We start from the raw sequence: 23827 nt of genomic DNA, 5'->3' as shown, positions 1-23827 counted from the left end.
ATCCTTGGGCGGTTGCGGGGGCAACTGATACAAACAACGCGCCAGCATAAAAATAGTTCGCTTATTAACTACCAGGTATTAATTAACGGGGACCTAAAATACTAAAAACAGAGCATACACCGTTAAATTGAACCCTTTGTGTGAAAGACAATCGCATCGAACATTTCGAGAGCGAAGGATAGACATTTAAGTGCCGAATTGAGAGCCGGGGTCGTGTCGATATTTGGACATTATATGACACGCGTTATTCAGAACGCGATATCGACCATTCTAATACTGAAGAGAAAGATAGGATCATCACCTCCAATCCCGATTCATATTTCATATTTAGTTAGTGAAATGAAAAGTGTTAATAAACAAACTACATTTCAGTTTCATCCACGATTTTGGCTTCATTACGTAGTCTTGACTACATGATAAACAATATCTGTGGAAGTTGTATACAACGTATCGCCATAATATTTAGCCAACCAATATTGTGGGTTGGTTCAAATGGTTCTGAGCACTATGGGACTCAACTGCTGTGGTCATCAGTCCCCTAGAACTTAGAACTACTTAAACCTAACTAACCTAAGGACATCACACACATCCATGCCCGAGGCAGGATTCGAACCTGCGACCGTAGCAGTCGCACGGTTCCGGACTGCGCGCCTAGAACCGCGAGACCACCGCGGCCGGCAATATTGTGGGACACCAAAAATGTAAATGCATGAAATTGTTCTTACAGCGGATGTATGTGTGAGTGCGACGAACTGTATTGAGAAACTGAACACCCATTACGTACTTGCATGTTTATCTGCGAAAATGGTCCTTGTCGGTACATCAGCATAGAATTCGAATAGAATCAAAAAATGGTTCAAATGGCTCTGAGCACTATGGGACTCAACTACTGAGTTCATTAGTCCCCAAGAACTTAGAACTAGTTAAACCTAACTAACCTAAGGACATCACAAACATCCATGCCCGAGGCAGGATTCGAACCTACGACCGTAGCGGTCTTGCGGTTCCAGACTGCAGCGCCTTTAACCGCACGGCCACTTCGGCCGGCTCGAATAGAATCCCTGGAACATTGCAAACCATTCAGATTAATCGAACATCTAAATGCGCATAATGCTGGTATCACCAGGATGTGTTCTTTCTCCTCACCCCCGTGGCAGTAATTGAATTAAGAGTCAGCCGTGAATAACATTTAAATCAATTGACGACCATTGAGCTAGCGTCACGAATTTTCAAACGTCCACTGCCATGTATGAAGGAGAGTGACACCACGAGTGCTAACGTCGATCGAGGGGTGTCGTCGTGATCGTATTGAATGACATTGAGCGGTCAGAACACGCAGCCATGCCCAAGGGAGGACTCGAACCTCCGGCGGGAGGTGCCACGCAATCCGTGACATGACGCCTCAAACCACGCGGCCACACCGCGCGACAAACGGCATGTGGAGCCGGACTTGGTCCCCAAGGATAGATTCATACTCCTGGTGACCCACTATGGCTTCCAGAATGACGAGATCACCCAGGGAATGCCCTGCAGCCTGGATCCTCCCGGCAATTGTTGCAGAGTGTTTGGTTTCAGAGGTTTCACTGCGCAGATGCCAACAGCCATCTGTCCGAGAGAGCATAAGGCATGATTCAGCTGAAAAGGCCGCCTGTCGCCACTCAGAGGGTGTCCTCTTGTGGTGTTGGCGTGCAAATTTGAGACGTCGTCGCCAATGAACATCAGTCAGCAGGGGTTCACGAAGCAGGCGTCTGCTGTGGAGGCACATACGCAGCAAAGTTCACTGGACGTTGACACTTTTGGTAGACCCTTGGTTCATCTGGGTCATTAGTTGCTCATCAGTTGTACGGCTATTCACCCGTACACATCTCCGCAGCCGTTATTCACTCCTGTCATTTATGGTCTGTGGTTCGCAACAGTTGCCTTGGCGACAGTTTTGGACAGCCATGCCTTGCACGGTATACTTTAAAAATGGTGGCACACAACAGTCAACACATTTACCCGTTTCGGAAATGCTTCCAGTCGTGACCCAAATGATCATGCCCTTCTGTAAGTTAGTTAAATCTGCTTCCGCATTGAGACAACGACTGCATTGACGTCAGTATCTGGCGACACACTCTATATCCCACCCACCCCACTCCCACTGCTAGTGTTGCGACCTACAGGCTGTGAGTGTCTATTTCACGTAGACGCCGGACATAGACGATGGTCGCGATAACATGTAGCACCTAATGTCTAGGACGAACGCCAAAGAAAGCGAATTTGGCAACATGGTAATCACATGAGCGGCAAGAACTTTCTTTCAAAAAATTCATACATGTGGCCCATTTACGACAGTGGCCTGAATTTTGCGTCAGAATACTCAAGTTTGTGAACTCTATTCCAGGTCCTAGTATTTTTTTTTTATTTTTGGTTTGCCCGATAATGTGGTAGCATATGCTGTTTATTACACAATGTGTATCCTACAAATAATTATTGGTTAAAGATGTCAGAAATGTTAATCAAGAGTAATAATCGTTTAAAAATAATAACACACGAATAATCACACAACTTATCAATGTGAAGATGTTAAACATACTTAATACATTCAGTAAGAACGACCAGTTATAATATTTTAAACACACTATCAGTGACATCATATCCATCACAAAATATGCAATCTTTTCAGAACAGATGGTCTAATCGACATCAATGCATCTCCAAACTTTTAGCGACTCTCTGGATTATGTTTCACCGAACTCTTCACTTAAAGGTAGAAAAATGAAAATTAATATGCTCTAATCTTCATGTTACATCTAAGCTGTTGGATGTCTTTTGAAGAAGAGCTGCTGTAATTGTTGTATAACGATTAAGAAGCCAGATATCATATGATGCAGTTCGAAACGAGGAAATAAAAAAAATTACACATAGAGCAAAACTTTATTAACAGTACTGATTGGACATCACAGGTTAAAACTCTTATTTGTTATCAAATTTCGAACCACTGTTCTCTCTCTCTCTCTTTTGTAAGGTGGTTGTAAAATTTTGCCCCTTAACATACTATTTTAAATACAGAAACGTAATCTACTCATCAGGCTGAGGAGTTTGATACCACACATGCCCTACTTCAAGTAAGGTGATACTAATTTGCATAGGGAGTAATCATTCATACGTGGCAGACGAACAACCATTCCCTACATTGCATGTTCATAGTCGTGTAGTATCACAGTCACTTTGAACTGAAGTGGACATATTGAGTTCCCAGAGGTCAAGAGAAGTAGAGCATGGAACACATTTCAAGAGGAGCAATAAAAGCCGAGCCCTTGCAGCAGGGAGGCAGGCACCATTAGCTAACAATAAGCCATCAAGAGAGCCTCTCTGACTCACACTTGCATAGAACGGAACGAAACGTCTTAGCATAGCAGGGGTCCACATGGCTGCACTTAGAAGACCAAAACATGGAATTCGCATTTACAAAAAATGTTGAAAAGCACTAAATAAAGTTAACAGCCCAGCAGAGACAACGGGGAAGAACACACATAAAAAGACCACATCTGATGCCTGAGAATGATTCTGGGAAGGGTATGCTTTCATTATCACAACGGGAGATCTTTGACAAGCACAAGAAATATGGTCACTGTGGTTTCTTTCTTTTCAAAATAGAAAACAGGCCACAGTGGAAAGCACCGCTATTTTTAACAAATACTCGCATAACACGTGATGGAGTGGAAAACACGGGGGTGCACACGGACAGCTCATGTATGGGCAGAGTCAGAGAGTCACGGAGTAGGAGCGAAACATGAATGTCACAGGCCAGAAGGAAAATAGTTTCCACCCCAACACGCTTCTCAAGCTTCATTGGGCGAAGAAACGACGCAAGTCGTACCACAATCGGCATTGGCTGCTATGAACTGTGGAAGGGATGAACACAAGGTACAGTGTGGGGAACAAAAAAGATATACAGACTGAGGTCATGAGGGAAATGGAGAGCTCTCTTCAGACCAGGGCCATGTGTAGACAGAACACTTCCTTTTCTGTAGGCCTAGAAAAGCTTTTTACTAAACACTTCATTCACAGAGTTCGAAAATTTAATAACATCTCCAGAGTGGAGATTACGGATTTCGACACAAGTCAGTTACATTCTGTGGAACAATCACAGAGAGAAGAGGTGTACATGTTGATAAGCATGAGCAGGTGGATGTTGCTGATAGTTTCGCTAGGGAGAAACACAGTTTTTTGCCTCATGAAAACTGGGGCAATTTCCAACTGCCCATACGGTCAAAGCCAGGATAGTATTGAGGTTTACACATCCATATAGCATCGACACGCTACTGTCATCATGTGCCACTGCCAACCACAGCAGCCACCAACAAAGCACGGTAAATATCGCGCTTGTTCAGGCGCCCTCTAACGGAGTCACTAGCTTGTGTGTGTGCACTTCAGTGCTACTGCAGATTGGAGTTGTGTTACGTTTTTTCTTCTCATTCTCTCCTGTTCCCGCTAGCCACGTATCGCCTGTGTGTACAGAGGACTTAAAATTCGAGAAATATACATTATTGTCCAGCTAAAATAGTGTTAGACAATAGGGCATATTGAAGTGTTGTGAGTGTAATATTTTGGAGGGTAAGTTATTTTGTGTTCATTGTGTTGTAATTTACGTTAGGGGTTCTTTTCTCATGTAGAAACGCTTTTGAAAGGTTCTTACGCGTTCATGTTTGTTGTTATCGTGGTCTTCAGTGCAGAGACTGGTTTGATGGAGCTCTCCATTCTACTCTATCATATGCAAGCTTCTTCATTTTCCAGTACCTACTGCAACCTACATCCTTCAGAATCTGCTTAGTGTATTCATCTCTTAGTGTCCCTCTACGATTTTTACCCGCCACGCTGCCCTCCAATACTAAATTTGTGATCGCTTGGTCTATCAGAAAATGTCCTGCCAACCGACAGCTTCTTCTACTCAAGTTGTACCACAAATTTCTATCTATCTATCTATATCCGAATCCCGCTCCAGCTACTGCTGGGTCTGGGTGCTGATGAGTCCTCTCCATTTGGCTCGGTCCTCCCACCACTTTTCTTCCTCCACTTGCTGCCAGGTCACACCTCTCCTTTCTACAGATATTCTCACTCCAATTTTCCACCGTGTTCTTGGGCGCCCTCTAGGTCTTTTCCCATCCATCTTTAGTTCTTCCATAATTTTGGGGAGTCTCTGCCCATGCATCCTCTTAGCATGTCCATACCATCTTAATCTCTTTCTTTCAATTTCTTCTCTCATACTTTCTTGTTTGAGATCCTTTCTAATCTCTACATTCCTTACTACGTCCATTCTTGTTCTTCCCTTAACTGCTCTGAGAAATTTCATTTCCCCTGCTTGCAGTCTGCTCCAGTCCCTTTCTGTCATTGTCCATGTTCCTCCACCATAGGTGACAATAGGGATGTAATAATTCTTAAACATAAGGAGTATTCATCTTTCAGAAACTTCATTATTCCAAATCAGGTGTTTTATTGTTTGGTAGAAATTGCCTCCCTTCTGTAAGCTCCTATTAATTTCGTTAGTTATTCTTCCATCCCTAGATATTTCACTCCCTAAATAAGTGAAACTTTCTATCACTTTGAGGGGTTCTCCATTCAAGGTAACATTTACGTTGATTCCTTTCGCTCTTCCGAATACCATTACTTCACTCTTATCTTTATTTATTTTTAATCTTTAGTATTCTTCTGTAGCATCACATTTCTAAAGCTTCCATTCTCTTCTTGTCCAAACTTTTTATCGTCACGTTTCACTTCCATGCAAGGCTACACTCCATACAAATACCATCAGAAACGTCTTTCTGGCAATTTAAATCTATACTCGATGTTAACAAAATTCTCTTCTTCAGAAACGCTTTCCTTTCATTGCCAGTCTACATTTTATATCCTCTCTACTTCGACCATCATCAGTTCATTCGCTCTCCAAATAGCAAAACTCATCTACTACTTTAAGTGTCTCATTTCCTAATCTAATTCCCTCAGCATCACCCGACTTAATTCGACTACATTCCATTATCCTCGTTCTGCTTTTGTTGGTGTTCACCTTATATCCTCCTTTCAAGACACTCTCCATTCCAATCAACTGCTCTTCCAGGTCCTTTGCGGTCTCTGACAGTATTACAATGTCATCGGCGAACCTCAAAACTTTTATTTCTTCCCCATGCATTTTAATTCCTACTCCGAATTTTTCTTTTTTTTTCCTTTACTGCTTGTTCAATATACAGATTGAATAACTTCGGGAAGAGGCTACAACCCTGTATCACTCCCTTCCCAACCACTGATTCCCTTTCATGCCCCTCGACTCTTATAACTGCCATCTAGTTTCTGTACCAATTGTAAATAGCCTTTCGCTCCCTGTATTTTACCCCTGCCACCTTCAGAATTTGAAATAGAGTGTTCCAGTTAACATTGTCAAAAAGTTTCTCTAAGTCTACAAATGCTAAAAACAGCGGTTTGCCTCACCTTTACCTATCTTATAAGATAAGTTGTAGGGTCAGTATTGCCTCACGTGCTCCAACATTATACGGAATCCAAACTGATCTTCCCCGAGGTCGGATTCTACCAGTTTTTCCATTCGTCTGTAAAGAATTCGCGTTAGTATTTTGCTCCCATGACATATTAAACTAATAGTTCGGTTATTTTCACATTTGTCAACACCTGCCTTCTTTGGGATTGGAATTATTATATTCTTCTTGAAGTCTGAGGGTATTTCGCCTGTCTCATACATCTTGCTCACCAGATGGTAGAGTTTTGTCAGGACTGGCTCACCCAAGGCTGACAGTAGTTCTAATGGAATGTTGTCTACTCCCGGGGCCTTGTTTCGACTCAGATCTTTCAGTGCTCTGTCAAACTCTTCACAAAGTATCATATCTCCCATTTCATCTACATCCTCTTCCATTTCCATAATATTGTCCTCACGTACATCACCCTTTATAGACCCTCCATATACTCCTTCCATCTTTCTGCTTTCTCTTCTTTGCTTAGAACTGGGTTTTTATCTGAGATCTTGATATTCAAACAAGTGGTTCTCTTTTCTCCAAAGATCTCTTTAATTTTCCTGTAGGCAGTATCTATCTTACCCCTAGTGAGATATGCCTCTACGTCCTTACATTTGTCCTCTAGCCATCCCTGCTTAGCCATTTTGCACTTCCTGTCGAACTCATTTTTGAGACGTTTGTATTCATTTTTGCCTGCTTCATTTACTGCATTTTTATATTTTCTTCTTTCATCGATTAAATTCAATATTTCTTCTGTTACCCAAGGATTTCTACTATCCCTCGTATTTTTACTTACTTGATCCTCTGCTTCCTTCACTGTTTCACCCCTCAAAGCTTCCCCTTCTTCATCTACTTTTTTCTTTCCCCCATTCCTGTCAATTGTTCCCTAATGCTCTCCCTGAAACTCTCTATAACCTCTGATACTGTCAGTTTATCCAGGTCCCATCTCCTTAAATTTCCACCTTTTAGCAGTTTCTTCAGTTTTAATCTACAGTTCATAACCAATAGATGGTGGTCAGAGTCCACATCTGGCCTGGAAATGTCTTACAATTTAATACCTAAATCTCTGTCTTACCATTATATAATCTGCCTGAAACCTTCCAGTATCTCCAGGCCTCTTCGATTTATACAACCTTCTTTCATAATGAGATATGCACTCTGCAGCGGAGTGTGTGCTGATATGAAACTTCCTGGCAGATTAAAACTGCGTGTCGGACCGAGACTCGATCTCGGAACCTTTGCCTTTCGCGGGCAAGTGCTCTACCAACTGAGCGTATGTGAAGTTTGGAAAGTAGGAGATGAGGTACGGGCGGAAGTAGAGCTGTGAGGAGGGAGCGTGAGTCGTGCTCCATGATTTGTGCACAGGGTGTTTTATCTTGGTGAAGTTTAAATTTATAAAAGTTTGTTAGCTCATTTCAGCGTTACTAATAGTACGTTTATGTTAATAAATGTCAGAAAGTGAGTAAAGTAGCAGCACTTACTGGGTGTGGCATTATCTTGTTGGAAGGTAGATGTTCAGGGGCTGCAAACTTTGTTAGTTCTGTAAGTGCAATTTAGTGTTAAAAGTGTGACTTCGTTTGTAATTAGATTAACTTTGAAAAAAGTTTTGAATTCAATTGAAGTCAGTAGTTAGGTATCCTTAATGATTTTATTTTGTGTCTGGCTGGCGCACAAGCTTTGTCACATTGTTGTTGGTGTGTTTGATTCCGTTCCAAACGTCGTTGAAAAAATTCTTGTATTAAACTGAGAGAAAGTGTGCACTGTAAACTGGAATTCGCACAGGACTATGTATGTTGTTTTGGAAGCGTGTTACATCGCACGATAGCAAATTAACGCGCAATCACGCGCGGAAAGAACGTGAAGTTCAGGGTGCGTCAGAAAGATCGGAAATGACGGAAGAACATAGGACAGATCAAAGCCAGGTGGTAGACAAGGTTGAAGGGATGGAGCGTGTGTCACATGCAGAACAGTTGCATGAACAGCATGACGTAGCAGCCGCAATGTCACGTCTTGATCGTCAGAATAGTGGGAGAATTTCAAGGCACTCACACCAAGGAATTGATGATGAAAACGGGGCAGAGGCAGATCAAGACATAGACGTAAATTCAGATGATGCTAGGTTGGACTATCTCGAACTGAGTGTAGTCGTAACAGACCATAAGGTTTCTCCCCTCCACCCTCCAACTCCCTACTCACCCACTGCCTCCCCCATCCCCTTCCTGTTCTCCTTTCCCTTCCCCTATCTCTCCTTCCCTATCCCCTCTCCTCCTTCCTCCCCTACCCTACCTGAAAAACTGGCTTCAAAATAGTTCAGTCAGTTCTGATCTGTTGTTGTTGAAGGACATTGGGTGGATTTTCTTTATTTTGGGATGTTATCCTGGAGGAAAATCTTCCTATTTTTTTTTTCTTGTGCATGCTCACCTAGACATGTGGAGACCCACTGACCTAGTTCTTGTTAACACCACCAGAGGGCGCTCGACATTTTGTTGTTATGGGCAAAGAAATTGGTGCGATCCACAGGAATGCTTATACAGGAGGAAAACAAAGCCCTGCAGATGCAGACAAAAAATGGTTCAAATGGCTCTGAGCACTATGGGACTTAACATCTATGGTCATCAGTCCCCTAGAACTTAGAACTACTTAAACCTAACTAACCTAAGGACATCACACAACACCCAGCCATCACGAGGCAGAGAAAATCCCTGACCCCGCCGGGAATCGAACCCGGGAACCCGGGCGTGGGAAGCGAGAATGCTACCGCACGACCACGAGATGCGGGCAGATACAGACACATCAGGTATCGTTCACTTCCCTTAGGAATTCTCAGGTACAGAATACTGGTGGAGAAACATGAATTGCCTTTGCCAGTATTCACCAGTCGTTCCCAGATAACTACATCAACACAGATGCAAATCTCCTGGAATGAGTGTTGCTTACATCCTTCAGGACCACCAACATACAGAACATAGGTGGGAAGACAGGGTATGTCTTCGTCACTGTTCACCAGTCCTTCACGAAAAATATCTGTTGCTGGCTGCATGAAAACTAGGGTGAAATCCTCTGAGGTTGAATATTGGTCCATGTTCCAGGAATGTGGGGGTGAGGAGATAGGGGAGAGGGGAGGCTTTGGAAGCCCGGGGAGAGGGGTGGAAGTGGGAGACGTGAGAGAGAGGAGGGCGAAAAAAGGAAGGCGAGGAGGAAGAAAGGGAGCCCTGGAGGAAAAGGGGGGAATGGGAGGGGCGAGTCAGAGCTGGTAGCAGGGGTAGATGGACGGGACATCATGAGGGAGGGGGAGTTGGCGGAAGCCACCTTGGGAAAGGGTATGGAGGGTGTGAAGATGGAGAGCAAGTAGGATGCAAGAATACAGAAGTGGCAACAGGCTGGGATGGGTGAGGATGGGAGAGACAAGCGGGTGTGGGGGATCAAGCTTGCGGAAGGTGTAAAGGATCCGTGTCCGTTCGAGGAAAAGGAGAAGGTGTGGGAAGGGAATCGAGTCGAATAGGATCCGCATGAGGCATGGGAGGCGGATGCGATAGGCGAGGCAGAGCGGGTGGCGTACAAGGATTTGGAGGAACTTATAGTAGGTGGGAGGGGCGGAGATCCAGGCGGGATGGGCATAGCAGAGGATGAGGTGGATGAGGGATTTATAAGTGTGGAGGATGGTGGAAGGGTCCAGATCCCATGTTCGGCCAAAAAAGGAGTTTGAGGAGGCAGAGTCGGGAAAGTGCCTTGGTTTGGATTGTCTCGAGATGGGGGTTCCAGGAAAGCCGACGATCAAGCGTGACAGCTAGGTACTTGAGTGTGGGGGTGAGGTGAATAGGATGGCCATAGATGATGATATAAAAATCAAGGAGGCAGAAGAAAGGGATAGTTTTGCCTACAGTGATTGCCTGGGTTTTGGAAGGATTGACCTTGCGCAGCCACTTGTTACACAAAGTGGTGAACCGGTCAAGACGGGATTGGAGAAGGTGCTGGGAGCGTTGCAGGGTGGGGGTGAGGGCAAGGAAGGCAGTGTGATCGGCATACTGGAGAAGGTGGATGGGGGGTGAAGGCGGCGGCATGTCCGCCGTATAGAAAAGGTAAATCCATGTTCCCCATATACAGGACTCATTTAACGACAGAATTGGGGAATGAAAGACACACATATACCAATTTACAAGTCACAAGTCATGTCCTAGGCAACAGAAACAAGGGAAATACATCATACGATATTTTTAATGGTGTAGTGCTCACTGTCTTGCATTAATATGGAATCTCAAGACGAAGAAACTGGACGGTTGTCTCGTATCTAGTCCAGAGCCATCTACTAAGAGTATTGTGTAATTGAAGAAGAAGAGCCTTTCTTTACACCTGCAGGTCACGATAGGCTAAGTTGTGGCTTCCGATTAGCCAAACCCTTGTGACCATATCTACCTCTGGCAATGGCCCGGCCTCACTAACTCGTAGCACACTGCAAGACAAGCACCCCTGGCTTGGACATAGACTTCTAACTGCAATTCCACTCTTCACTTAAAAAAATCCACTTTACCCAGTGCAAGGTGGGGATTTTGATGTACACACACCTCGAATTTCTCACATGAAATGTAGGTTCCTCCCTTTTTTGCGCGTTATTTTCGAAGGCAAAAGAAATAGCAGCCTACTATCCATTAAAAAAATTGTTCTTGTCAGTTTAATATCTGTTACATCCTGCATCACAGGACTAATATATTAAACTCATTTTCGGCTCTTGACAGAATGCTAAGAGCACGCTCATACTCTGTTACAGGATGCCTCACCACTTTCAAACTCTCTTGAGGTAGTCAAATAGGAGCACACAGGGGTAGTAAATATCAGATTAATACTACATATCAGTTTATAAATTCAGCAATATAGCTAATTTTATTATGATGCTTATCTCTCCCTGTGTAGTGGGAGATTGAAACTTTGTTGAAAGATCTTGTCACAGCGAAAAAATGCCTCACTGCCGCTCCGATAGGCGAATTATATCCATGAGATCCTTGTCTTCACTTCCACCCTCCAAGTATCACTCCAATGATACGGAATTGATTCACTTATTAATTAAATTGATCATGAGAGTCCCTTTGCATGGCGAGTATTTTTTTCCTGCAGCCTGACTACACTCACCAGGTAACTCAACGGTTCAAACCCGCATCCGGCATCCTGATTTAGGTTTCCAGTGGTTTCCCTCAATCACTTCAGGCGAATGCTGGGATGGTTCGTTTGAAAAGGCGAGGCCAACTTACTTCCCTGTCCTTCCCTAATTAGAGCTTGTACTCTGTCTCTAACGACCTCACTGTCGACAGGACATTAATTACTATTCTGCTCCTTCCTCCTCCGCAAATGGGAATTCTTGAAGGGAATACAACGCTCTTTTCGAAAATCACTATTGAGGAAATTCAGAGAACTGACATTTGAAGCTGGCTGGAGAACGATTCTACTGCCACCAGCATGCATTTCGTGTAAGTCCCAGGAAGATAAGGTACTGGAGCTCATAGATGATGACGATGGTGATGTTTGGACTCTGGGGCGCTCAACTGCGCGGTTAACAAATGGTTCAAATGGTTCTGAGCACTATGGGACTTAACATCTATGGTCATGAGTCTCCTAGAACTTAGAACTACTTAAAACTAACTAACCTAAGGACATCACACAACACCCAGTCATCACGAGGCAGAGAAAATCCCTGACCCCGCCGTGAATCGAAGCCGGGAACACGGGCGCGGGAAGCGAGAACGCTACCGCACGACCACGAGCTGCGGACCGCGGTTAACAGCGTCCATACAAATTCCCAACCTTGATCAGTCGAATCTCGCCACTTTCATGAATGATGATGAAATGATGAGGACTTCACAAACACTTAGTCATCTCGAGGCAGGTGAAATACCCTGACCCCCACCGGGAGTCGAACCCGGAACCTCGTGCTCGGGAAGCGAGACCACGAGCTACGGGCTGGAGCTCATAGAGGGCATATAGGCAGTCCTTTTTTCCCTTGCTGTGTTAGCGAGTGGAATGGGGCACCGTGTCAAATGCTTTCCGGAAATACAGAAATATGGAACCTGCCTGTTGCCCTTCGTCCATAGTTCCCAGTACATCGTGTGAGAAAAGGGTAAGATGAGTTTCGCACGAGCGATCGAGCGATGCTTTCGAAAACCATGCTGCTTCGTGGACATAAGCTTCTCAGTCTCAAGAAAGTTTATTATATTTGAACTGAGAATATGTGTAAGGATTCTGCATCAAACAGAAGTTCAGGAAATTGTTCTGTAATTTTTTGGGGCCCTTTTTTACCCTTCTTATATACTGGGGTCACTTGCGCTTTTTTTGCAGTGACTTAGGAAGAGAGAGAGATTCGTGATAAATCCAAGCTAGGTACGGATTCGATGCCGTACTCTTTGTTAAATCGAACTGGGATTCCGTCCAGACCTGGTAATTTATTTGCTTTCAAATCATTCAGTTGTTTCTGTAGGCCACGGATGCTTATTACTATGTCGTCCATACGGGAGTCTGTCCGATCGTCAAATGACGGTATGGTTGTATGAGTCACCCGTGTGAACGGTTTCTTGAATGTGAAATTTAATACTTTAGCTTTCGTTTTGCTGTCTTCAGCTGGCACACCAGACTGGACAACAAGTGACTGATTAGAGGCCTTAGACCCGCTTAGCGCTTTTACGTAATACCGGAATTCTCCTTCTCTACCAGATCTTTTGCTAAGTTGTGACGGTGGTAGTTGTGTGCTTCGCGCATAGATCTTTGTACAGACGAACGAATCTCTCTACTAACTTTCAGTTGTCGTCATTTGTGCGTTCCCTTTTGAATCGAGGGTGCAACAGCCTCTGCTTTCTCAGCATCCTCCGAATTTCGTTATTAAACTCAGCCCTTACTGACATGTGGTGCCGTGATTAGTCTTCCAAGCGAAGTCACTAATCATAACTCGACAGACAGTCCAGTCACACCCGTTCCATACTACGTTCACATCTGTCACATAGCAATGCTTATAAGTGACATTACTGTTATCGATCAAACATGAATTGTTACAAGAATAGAAACATTATTTTATTTTGCCTTTTAAAACTTAGAAATAAATGTGTAAAAGTCCTAGGTTTACTGAAAACATAAAACCTAAGCAAATACACACAATTTTATCATGGAGTAATGAATTGTAAACATACGATATAGACATAAGCATTTTATACAACTGAATCTTGACCTTTTATAGCTACCCATGTTTTCGTGTCCGAGCTGTATCTATTAGAACATGATATAAATAGCAACATAAAACCAGAACATTTAATAAATTTTGTGTTATGTATGTGTGCCTGTGAGTGTGCGTCTGTGTGTGTGTGTGTGTGTGTGTGTGTGTGTGTGTGTGTGTGTGTGTGCGTGTGTAAACTTATTTGTAATACTACCCCATAAAGGTACCCTGATTATGTACTGATATTACTTGCATACACATGTATTAATGTTCGGATGGTCAAGGATATCTTATAATTATTACAGAAAGAGCAATATAAATTAGACACATCAGTTAAGGAACAAAATATTAATGAAAAAGAAGAGTCTGCTGCAAGACAAATGCACACAAAACACTAAATGCGGATCTTATCAGAGAGTGTGGGGTCGACATTGTCGCATGAGATATGTGGGGTGTTCGATGTGAGACATGAGATATAGGATTTCACACAGGAGAGGGGGTTTCTTCATAGTTGTTAAAGTTCTAGAGGCTGTCGTGGATCGCTGCGAATGGTTTGTTGAAGGTAGTGGCTCGAGGGATGGGACTGCGTGAAAGGCAAGCCCAATATGGGTTGGCTACAGCAGGTAGGTCACTTTCTACTTTCACTAGTCATCTTCCGTAACAGCATGACAGTTGGAGCGTTATCTTAATAGCAATGAGTACACGAAAGACATCCTTCTCCTTCACACTATTGTAACAAAACTTTAAAAAAAATCCCCATCAAAATATCATTACAGTTCAAACACACCCTGACAGCAAACTTTACAGTATACTATCTTTATAATAAATCCCCCACAACTGCAACTTTGGCGAGGTTCACAATGCAACCAACTTAAAACCAACAGAATAAATCATGAAATACCAACACCACTTATCATGTGCCACTGTGCAATCTCTCCACATGACAGTCAACCTGATACGAAAGACATTACTACCTTTTCAATTTAAACTCTACCTTATTGTATGACAATATTCATTACTTTCTGACATCAGTTTCAATAGTACATTTAGTCGATGTTGGTGCATCCCAGTACTCACATATCTTCTGCACAACTATAGATTACTCTCCAGTTACAGGAACATTGACATTCTCAGTGATCGCTTGGTTCTTCTTCTATATCAGTATTTCTCATCCATGACAATATACTTCTTCTAAGGCACAGAGAACCTAGCATAAAAGTACACCTCTGAACAATGCTATGCTCTGTAGCTTGTTCATTTTCTCTTCTTGCACTCTCCATTTCCGTCTGACCAAAGTCTTCGTTTAGATACACTGCTCTCTTCCTGTATCTGAAATATCTAATAAGGGTTTGATTTGCCTAAGGTGGTGTATACCAACCAATTTCTTATGCATAATTGTTTCTAGCTCGAACGCATTTGCATGAGCAATTCTCCTTATCATCGATGGACTGTTATACACTGGAAATAATTTCTGACAAAGCCTCTTTAGCTTGTTTGACTATATTAAAGATTTTACAAGTACATTCTGACCAATGTGATACTTTCTCAACCAAGCATTTTTGTCACTGCATTCTTTTTGCTTGCGTGCACTGTCTTTTATTCTGCACAATATCTGATTCCTTGTACTGTTATTACCGTCTTGGTGGAAGATATACAACTTCTTTTATTTTGTCTTGTGGCTGACGATTCTTTAAGACAGATATTGGGGACAGCAACAAGTTTCTGTGTGAAATCTCATTAATTATATCTTGGAAATACTTCTCACATGGTATGTCGTTTGCTGCAGTGTATTCTGTACAAAGTTTCTAAGATTTCATAATCTGTTTTGCAGGATTTGAACTGGGATAGTATGAAGGAATGTAAATCGGTTTGATCCAATGTCTCTTCAATGTTGCCTTCCATCATTCTGACCTAAATTTGTGAGGAGGAGTTCCTTGCACAATTCTTTGGCACAGTGCCTATCCAGAATCCTGGTGTGAATGTCACAAATTTGGATGTAAGTTTTACTACAGAGAACCCATAGCAGAACCTGAGACATGCAATGAGGAGAGATACCATTAAGTCAGTTATGCAGAGTTGTCTCAGTTTCTTAGGCACAACAAGGTACAAAGAAGCCTGAGTCACTCTGTTCTATAGTTTGCTTATAGAGAGAACCTTCCTAAGCAGTCTTTCCATGTTACTGAAATGACAAAGTTTTTAATTTGAGGAAGAAATTCCTTGGTTCTAAATGAATATAATTGATGTGAGTATACCACAACTTTATTTACTAGTTCCTCAGGTAAACAAAGAACCCACAGTGAATCTACCACACTTCTTACATAGAATAGAATTCCCTTTCTGAGCAAACAGAATTGTCTGCTTACTGCCTGACTTTCATCTTTCCATTTTGTTTCTTAGTTGCAAAAGTTCTGGATCCTAATTTCACTCTTTCGCTATCTGTCTCAGAGAGGTGGTGAGATAATTTTCAAATGCTACCTTTCCTAAGTACAACAAGCTGAAATGATTATCTTTCAGGTCTTCTTTCACTTCACCTACTAACCCTATTGGTGATCACAACAAGGCATCCACTACAATGTTTTTTCCCATGCTGTATAAGTGATTGAAAAATCAAATCCCTGCAAATAAGATATGCATCTAATTAGTCTTTTGTGGGTTAATTTTGCTATTATATGTTGAAACAACGTATTCAATTACATTATCTTTCAACGTTTTCCGAGTGTCCATATAAACTTTGCATCTATAAACAAGCGGGATGGTGTATGGAGGTACGAAAGAATTTTTGTGCTCTTTTACATTGAATGCTTGTTTGAAAAATTTTTAATCATTCCTGTTTTGGCGAACAAACTTCGTCATTAGTGAGTAAAATACTGTGTAATTTCTCCCTCACTTCTAAACTAGCATTTTCCATCTGTTCCGCCCATTTGCCAGTTTTCTGATGGATTTTCGTTCTGATTACTTCTTTCATGTGTTGCCATTGTCCCTTGCTAACAATTCTCACTTTCGTGTTCTTCTGTACACTGCCCTTGCTTGTAGCACAGTTTCAAACAGTTCGCTAGTAACAGCGCTCAGATAGGATGCTCTTTGAAACAAATGTTTATTTTCTTCTCTTTCTCTTCTACCAAGATCTAATACTGCCTTTCTACTGTTCTAGAAAACCATCCTTATAATTAGGGTGATGGTCAACATGGGTAGCACCAAGAAAACTCTGGTTGACATGTGTCCTTGACATACAAATTTTAATTACATCTGACGATTTAATTCTGTGAAATTGCCCACTATTGCTCCTTTCATTGATATCACTGGCCACTGAAAACTCACAATACTTTTTTGACGTGCCGTCGACTACCTGTGTCTTTTGTACATCTCTTTTAGTGAACGTAATTATTGGATGCATATAATGTGTCATGACTACTTTCTTCTCCTCCAATAGCACCTCAGATATATCACTGTAACTGATAAAATTTACATGGCTCATGCCGAATTGTTCTGTGGGTGTCAGCAGAGCCTCAATAGTATTAAGTCTAGTCAGTGTTGTGATGATTTACTACCTGACTGTCGCTCCAGCGAATTGCTGACCTGATATCTATGATTTCGGCTCCTTCTCCCTCTCATCATGGAGTGAGTTGATACTGTTCTGGCCACTTTTATGACTATGATAGTTGCTCCAACCTCCTCTCTGTGATGGATGACTTCGAAAATGATTTCCTCCTCCGGACAGTCTGTAGAAATAGTTTCGTCCTTTAGGTGGTCCATTCTTCTTATTGTTATAGCATTGTGGAGCTCTGTTGAAGTTATTTTTCGTGCTCTGACCTTCATTCCCTAGCGTTGTGCTTGTGAAAACCGAATTCCAGTTCACGCAGTGTGATCTTAATTGCTTCTTTCCCTTTACTGTATTTTTCTACTAGTAATTGCTGATAATTAGTTGGCAGTACCGAATAATCTCACCTGGTATCCAAGGCATGTCTAAGTATTGATTCTAGCTTCAAAAAACTTTAATGGGCTCTTACAACCTGATGATATTAAACTCTTGCATATTATCGTCTCATGCTTAATACGTTCTTGAATTTCTTGAGACTAGTACTTCATGACGAAAGCATGAAGTCTACGTATGTTTAGATAATGCTACTAAATTACCTTTCCTTTATTTCCATTTTCTTCTGGTAATATGCGCAGAAAAATTTTTGTCTCACACGCTTTTGTACTGATAGGTTTCCAGGAACCCCACAATGGTGTCCAAGCGCACAAACTTTGGTTCGCCTTGTATTACAGCAGTCTGTCGGGCCCGGTGGTCTAGTGGCAATCTGGTTTTAACAGCTGAGCAGGGCGAATCTGCTGTGTGTTTCTGCCTGCGAACTGAGCGAGGTGGCGTCACGGTAGCACACTGGACTCGCATTTGGGAGGACGACGGTTCAAGCCCCGCATCCGCCCACCAGATTTAAGTTTCCCGTAATTTCCCTAAATCTCTCCAGGAAAATGCCGTGGTAGTTCCTTTTATATGGCACGGCTTGTTTCCGTCCCCACCCTTGGCAAAATCAGAGGGTGTGCTCCGTCCCTAATGACCTTGATGTCGACGGGACGTTAAACGCAATCTTTCTTCCTTCCTTCCTTTCCACCTGCAGCGCGAGCACGCACGCCTTGTTCACTTCCTCCAACCGACGTTAACGTGAGGCCTTTGCACGACAGGATAATGGCGAATCGATGCTGAAAATCAACACTGAAATTCGCTTTTAGAAACGACTTTGGTAGACTAAATGTATTCGATGTCCAGGACTTTTTCAAGGAAGAGGCCAAGATCCAGGAGGCCGATATCATCGACATCCACTTTTTGATCGTAAGTAACACGGTCTATGTGAAACGTATTAACAACGCTCCATCTGAAAGGGTTCTTCGAGAAATGAAGCAAGGACTCCACCTCGGAACGTCAAAGTCAATCATTCTAGACTGGAACTGTGGCTTATATTCAAATTCGAACTACTCTTCGAACTTCCGGCGGCAGACGTTGTGGCGGCGCTCCGTCTCTACAGTATAGTACAGGGACATGTGGCAGAGAAGTGAACAGAATTTAAGATGGATCCATTCCTCAATGGAGAACGGGAGGTGAGCATTGAAATTTAACGACATGTACCATCATTCCTCCAAATAGGAGGCTGGCGGGCCATAGTTATTGATGACTGCAAGCCTAAAATGTGTTCTGAATACGGAAAGCCAGGTCACGTATATCCTGATTGCCTCCAACGTTGGATCACACGACTCCCATCACAGAACGCTGCACCTCCACTGACGCCAACATTCCTCTCAGTAACTTACATGGTGGCGCTCACGATATCAAATCCACGGCATAATAAACTAGATCGATTCATATGGACAGGCTGCAGGCAGTCTTCAGAACATCAACGAGTCAGCGGCGCTGTATGTCAGGCATGGTCTCACACCAGGGACTGTCACCCCCCTCCTGCCAGTTACTGAACTGAGATATTTGGCAGTCACATTTATAAAGGATGTGCGTGGAACTGCGTGGCAAACTATTGATTGTTACTACAGATTGTACATACAGCGGTGCATCCAAACCTGTTCTAGGACTTGGACCAGCTGCAACATGCTGAATACCTGAACCTCTATGTGGTGTCTGTGCCGATGGTATCATCGCCACATGTCCGACGCCTCTGAATGCCGCACGCAACCTCGCCGCGCCAGTACTACAGTGTGGCGTGACCAGCGCCACTGCCGGCCGAAGTGGCCGCGCGGTTCTGCCGCTGCAGTCTGGAACCGCGAGACCGCTACGGTCGCGGGTTCGAATCCTGCCTCGGGCATGGATGTGTGTGATGTCCTTAGGTTAGTTAGGTTTAACTAGTTCTAAGTTCTAGGGGACTAATGACCTCAGCAGTTGAGTCCCATAGTGCTCAGAGCCATTTGAACCATTTTGAACCAGCGCCACTCAGGTGTCGCCCTCTGCCGACTACCATGAGGGATGGCCGGAGCCAGCTACAAGGAGAACGGTTGCAACCAGGGAGCGAGACGGAAGAACGGAGCTCCGGCCTGCATCAACCTGCTACACGACGTTTTCCGGACAGAAGAGGCCTTTGGTCGGTATCGGCGACACCGTGGAGCTATAGTGAGTTGTGGTGATTGGAACCGTCGTCGCCCAGGGGTTTGAATACCAGGCGTGTTCTATGTGGCTCAGCTGTGGCGTATATTTAACTAAGAGAACTCTCCAGGAGGGGGAGTCCTAAAACTTGTCATGTTATTCATATGTACCGTATTCAGACAGTTATTTTCGTGTCCCCTACAGAGACAAACTGGGATAGTTGTGTTGACCTTTGTAACTATTTGCGTTGAGAAAAGATAGACTAATGAGGAACTGCAGTAATTGTGATAGGATGAGGGCATGTCTAACATTCACTTCCGGTTGTAAAGTTTTTCTTGGCCAAGGTACCACATTAAATTAAATTAAACGCTTCATTTTGTGACATATTGTTTTAAATCAATTATTTCGAGTAGATTTTAAAAGTTTCGGTTTAAGAGTATCAGTGGATTTTACTGGATGGTTAGTTAGAATAAAATTATGCTTAGAACTATTATATTACGCCTGCCTCCTCACCCCCAGCCCTTCCACTTAATGCTCTGTTATAGTGTCATAACTCAATCACGTGGCACAGCTGCTCCCCCTGCCATCAGTGATAGATCGCAGACTTCAGGCTGCCTTCTGTTATTTGCTATCCAGAGGACACATATATAATGTCATGTCACTCCCACCCACCAACTCCACAATGCGGGCTGGAACTGGTTAACCTCCAGGCACAGGCTGTTGCCCTTTATATGAGCAAAATGCTGAAACAATGGAACAGTCAACACACCTTCCTCATGGATCTGGTATTGGACGTTCTCTCGCACGTAGCCAGTGTTGGTGGTACAATTCGCGACACAGCTCCTCCACGTATCGACATTCATTCTCAAATACAGCTATGTGATTTTGGATCTCCATGCAAAGCGCCCGCCGAAGACAAAATATTTTTACACCACCCTTGTGTAGGCAATTCCACATAGCTTTGTAGAAACCTAGTATCCAACCGTCAGTTGGACACGAGTGTGGAAAACAATACACCACCACTTTCTGCCAACCACGATTTTTGTGACATGGTATCTAGTCATCAACAAAATTATGGAACGAGTCACTGGCTCCACGCTATCAGGCTAATGGAGTCCCCACTTTTCTCTGGCTGTCACCTCCTGGACACTGATGCACAATGCTACATGCACGTGTCGTCATCCAGCGTTTGGTGACTGTGACTTCTTACCTCCATGTCGCACCTGACATGACTGAACCTCAGACCCTCCTGCGTCTAGATAACTATTACTTTCCCCTTGCAAAATATCATGCGCTTACATGGTTCAAGAGAATTACCATTGGGTACGTTCGGTGAAGGGGAGAAAATGAAGCTTTGTTACTAGTGGTACCAGCAAAACGCTCACAAAGCTCTTCCACAGACATTGAGGTACCACATGCTCTTTAAAGATTACTTATGGAGTGTTTTTATAAATTCTCCTTCCTCTGTATTAGCGAAACAGCATGAGTCTGTTGTAGATATGTTGTGCGGCATTACTGAATGCATAAAACGCCAGTGTGCAGTGGATAAGGAAACTTCAGTTGCACCATTTCTTCAAGAAAGATTCTCTTAGCTGAAGTAGCACAAGTACTATACAGATCTACTTTAGTTTATTCTTTGGACAATATTTTTTTTAATTCGGTTTCATAGGATTATCACTGATACACATTTGCTAATTATAACCACGCAATAAAACATTTAAATAAATAAAAATTTAAAAAAATAGTAAAAAAAGATCAATTACATATCTCTGGATCCTGTCACTTGCGAATACTTAGGGACAATGACTAAAGATGGATAGTTGCTTTTTTATGAGGGTAAAAGTCGCTGTGCCAAGTAGGAATAGGTTTGATTTTCGTTCTTTTTTAGATTGATCTTAGTTAGATAAGGAGATAGGGGCAAAAAAAGCAGTAAAACGCTTGTTTGCAAACCAAGAGGTCGCGGAATCTATTCTCAAACATATATTTGATTCTTCTTAGAAGATCTAATAAGCAATAACTTGTCTTTCAAAGGCAACAATTTTCCAAAAGATCTATTCAAGCATGCCTCACAGATTAGCTAATATTTCAATTTGTCAGTACCCCTTTCCCAACTTTACCAAATGACTGCGATCCTTAAACTCTGAACCGGTCCATATGAGATATTGAAATAGCTCATTTTCAAGATAGTCGCAGCCACACACATAATTTTAATTCACCCAGAGACGTTTTGTCAATTTTATTGAGTTTTACTGTTAGTGGAGTATTAGCTCGTCATTCAATACTACTAAGAAGGACTTTAAACTTTCACGCAAAATACCGACAAACACTGTTGGTATGACAATGAATTACTCACGTTTCGTCGAAGTACAATAGGAAATAAACAATTACCGCTGTTCTTTATTGCGAAAAAGCTGTTAGTGAGAACGATACAAACACGTTTCCTTGCTATCGCCTGAATTAGAGGGCTTATTGCTTGTTTGGTTCAATTAATTAATAGAATATGAAGCAATTGGTATAAAGAATGCTTTTTTCAAACTTTCTATAAAAGAAAGTCTGCTATCAAGACATTGCTTTTGTTCAATTACTTTATTTATGACTGAACGTTTCTAAAACTGTAGACACTCTTCCGTGCTCTGCACTGCAGTCGAGCTCTGGCAGCGTCGTTCTCTGTTCATTGGCTGACTGTGTTTTGTGACGTCAGATGCGCAGAACGAACTTAAATTCGGCCGCCGTTGTAAATGACGCGCACTTTAGTGGGTCATGGAGCGACATATTGTAAGAACCATTATAAATGAAGCTGCATTTAAGACAGCTAACTCTTGTCTGAGTTTGTCTCGTCCTGCGTTAATCGTTACAGGTTAAAAGTCTACTTACAGTGAGCTACATGCGTCTTTCGATGACGATACTGAAAAGTAGTTGAAACTAAGTTATTTGAAATACAGAGAGAAAATCGGCAAGGAAGCACAGTTTGATAGTAACATCATAATGTGTTGACCATTGTTCTTAAGTTAAAAAAGTGTAACTGATATACAGGAATTCACCTGATAAAACGACAAAATATATTTAAAAATTCTGTAACATAATTTTATAAATTTACATTTTGTTTAAATAATTTAATGTAAATTTTCAACTTATTTACAACTGTTCTACACTGCGGTTACGTTAGCAAAAACTCTCAAAAGATATGTCAAAGAGTAGGACATTTCAAAGATATATAATGTCACCCTTCTGAATGTCCATTATAATGCGTCTGTGACGGGGTAGTACTAGTGATGTGAAGGGAACCAAACCGAAGCGCACGCACCACAGTGCGCACGGGAGCAAAGACACAGTCTGCAATACGGCTCCACTTGAGTAACATCTCGTTTGAGCGGCCTAGTTCTAAATTCAGGACTGTGAGTAATTAACAATGTGAACGCAGTAAATATAATCTGCATGGATACATTAAAAGACTTAACTGTGCTCTGTGATGTCTAACTGCACATACAATGTAATTTGAGAGTGGCAGTTACGTGTTGTGCGAGTCGTGAAAAAGTGGCTTATCTGCAGCACAAAGGAAGCTGAACACCAGAGCAGAGGCTCTGTGGAGGTTTTCTCTGTTGTAAATCCTAATTATCAGCCTCCAGCGAATGGTTTGTTTCACGTACCGCAAGAGCAGCATGAAGGCTCATGTTAACACTTTAAGAGGATCATTGGCTTAATCATACATGATTGTATCAAATGGAGCCAAAGAAAAAAGCAGCTATTATTCGAGCACACAGCTCGTCAGCCACCACCACCGCCAGGCAGGATGTATAAAACTTTATTTGTTCCATGTAAACTACAGGACGAAATTAACTACTTGTTCACTTGAAATAAGACGAAAATTTAAAAATCGTTAGTGTTTGTCATTTAATGAACAATTTCCTGTAAATCTTTCAACTGAAGCAACTCTAAATTGGTATGTAAGCAACTTTGTTTTCTAACATTATGATGTTAAGTTTTAGTACTGCATCATAGTACTGGATAACAGTGTGTCTATCATTAAGTGTATGATTATGTTGGCATGGTACT

General features: G+C 42.5%; 1 pseudogene; it reads left to right on the top strand.

Annotated features, from left to right (window-relative positions):
• Positions 1-11107: 11107 nt before the first annotated feature.
• Positions 11108-11290, top strand: LOC126199970 (U2 spliceosomal RNA; annotated as a pseudogene).
• The last annotated feature ends 12537 nt before the right edge of the window (positions 11291-23827 follow it).

Source organism: Schistocerca nitens, chromosome 8 (genome assembly GCF_023898315.1).
Source record: "Schistocerca nitens isolate TAMUIC-IGC-003100 chromosome 8, iqSchNite1.1, whole genome shotgun sequence".
NCBI classification, from domain to species: domain Eukaryota; kingdom Metazoa; phylum Arthropoda; class Insecta; order Orthoptera; family Acrididae; genus Schistocerca; species Schistocerca nitens.
This window is presented reverse-complemented; position numbering and strand designations above follow the sequence as displayed.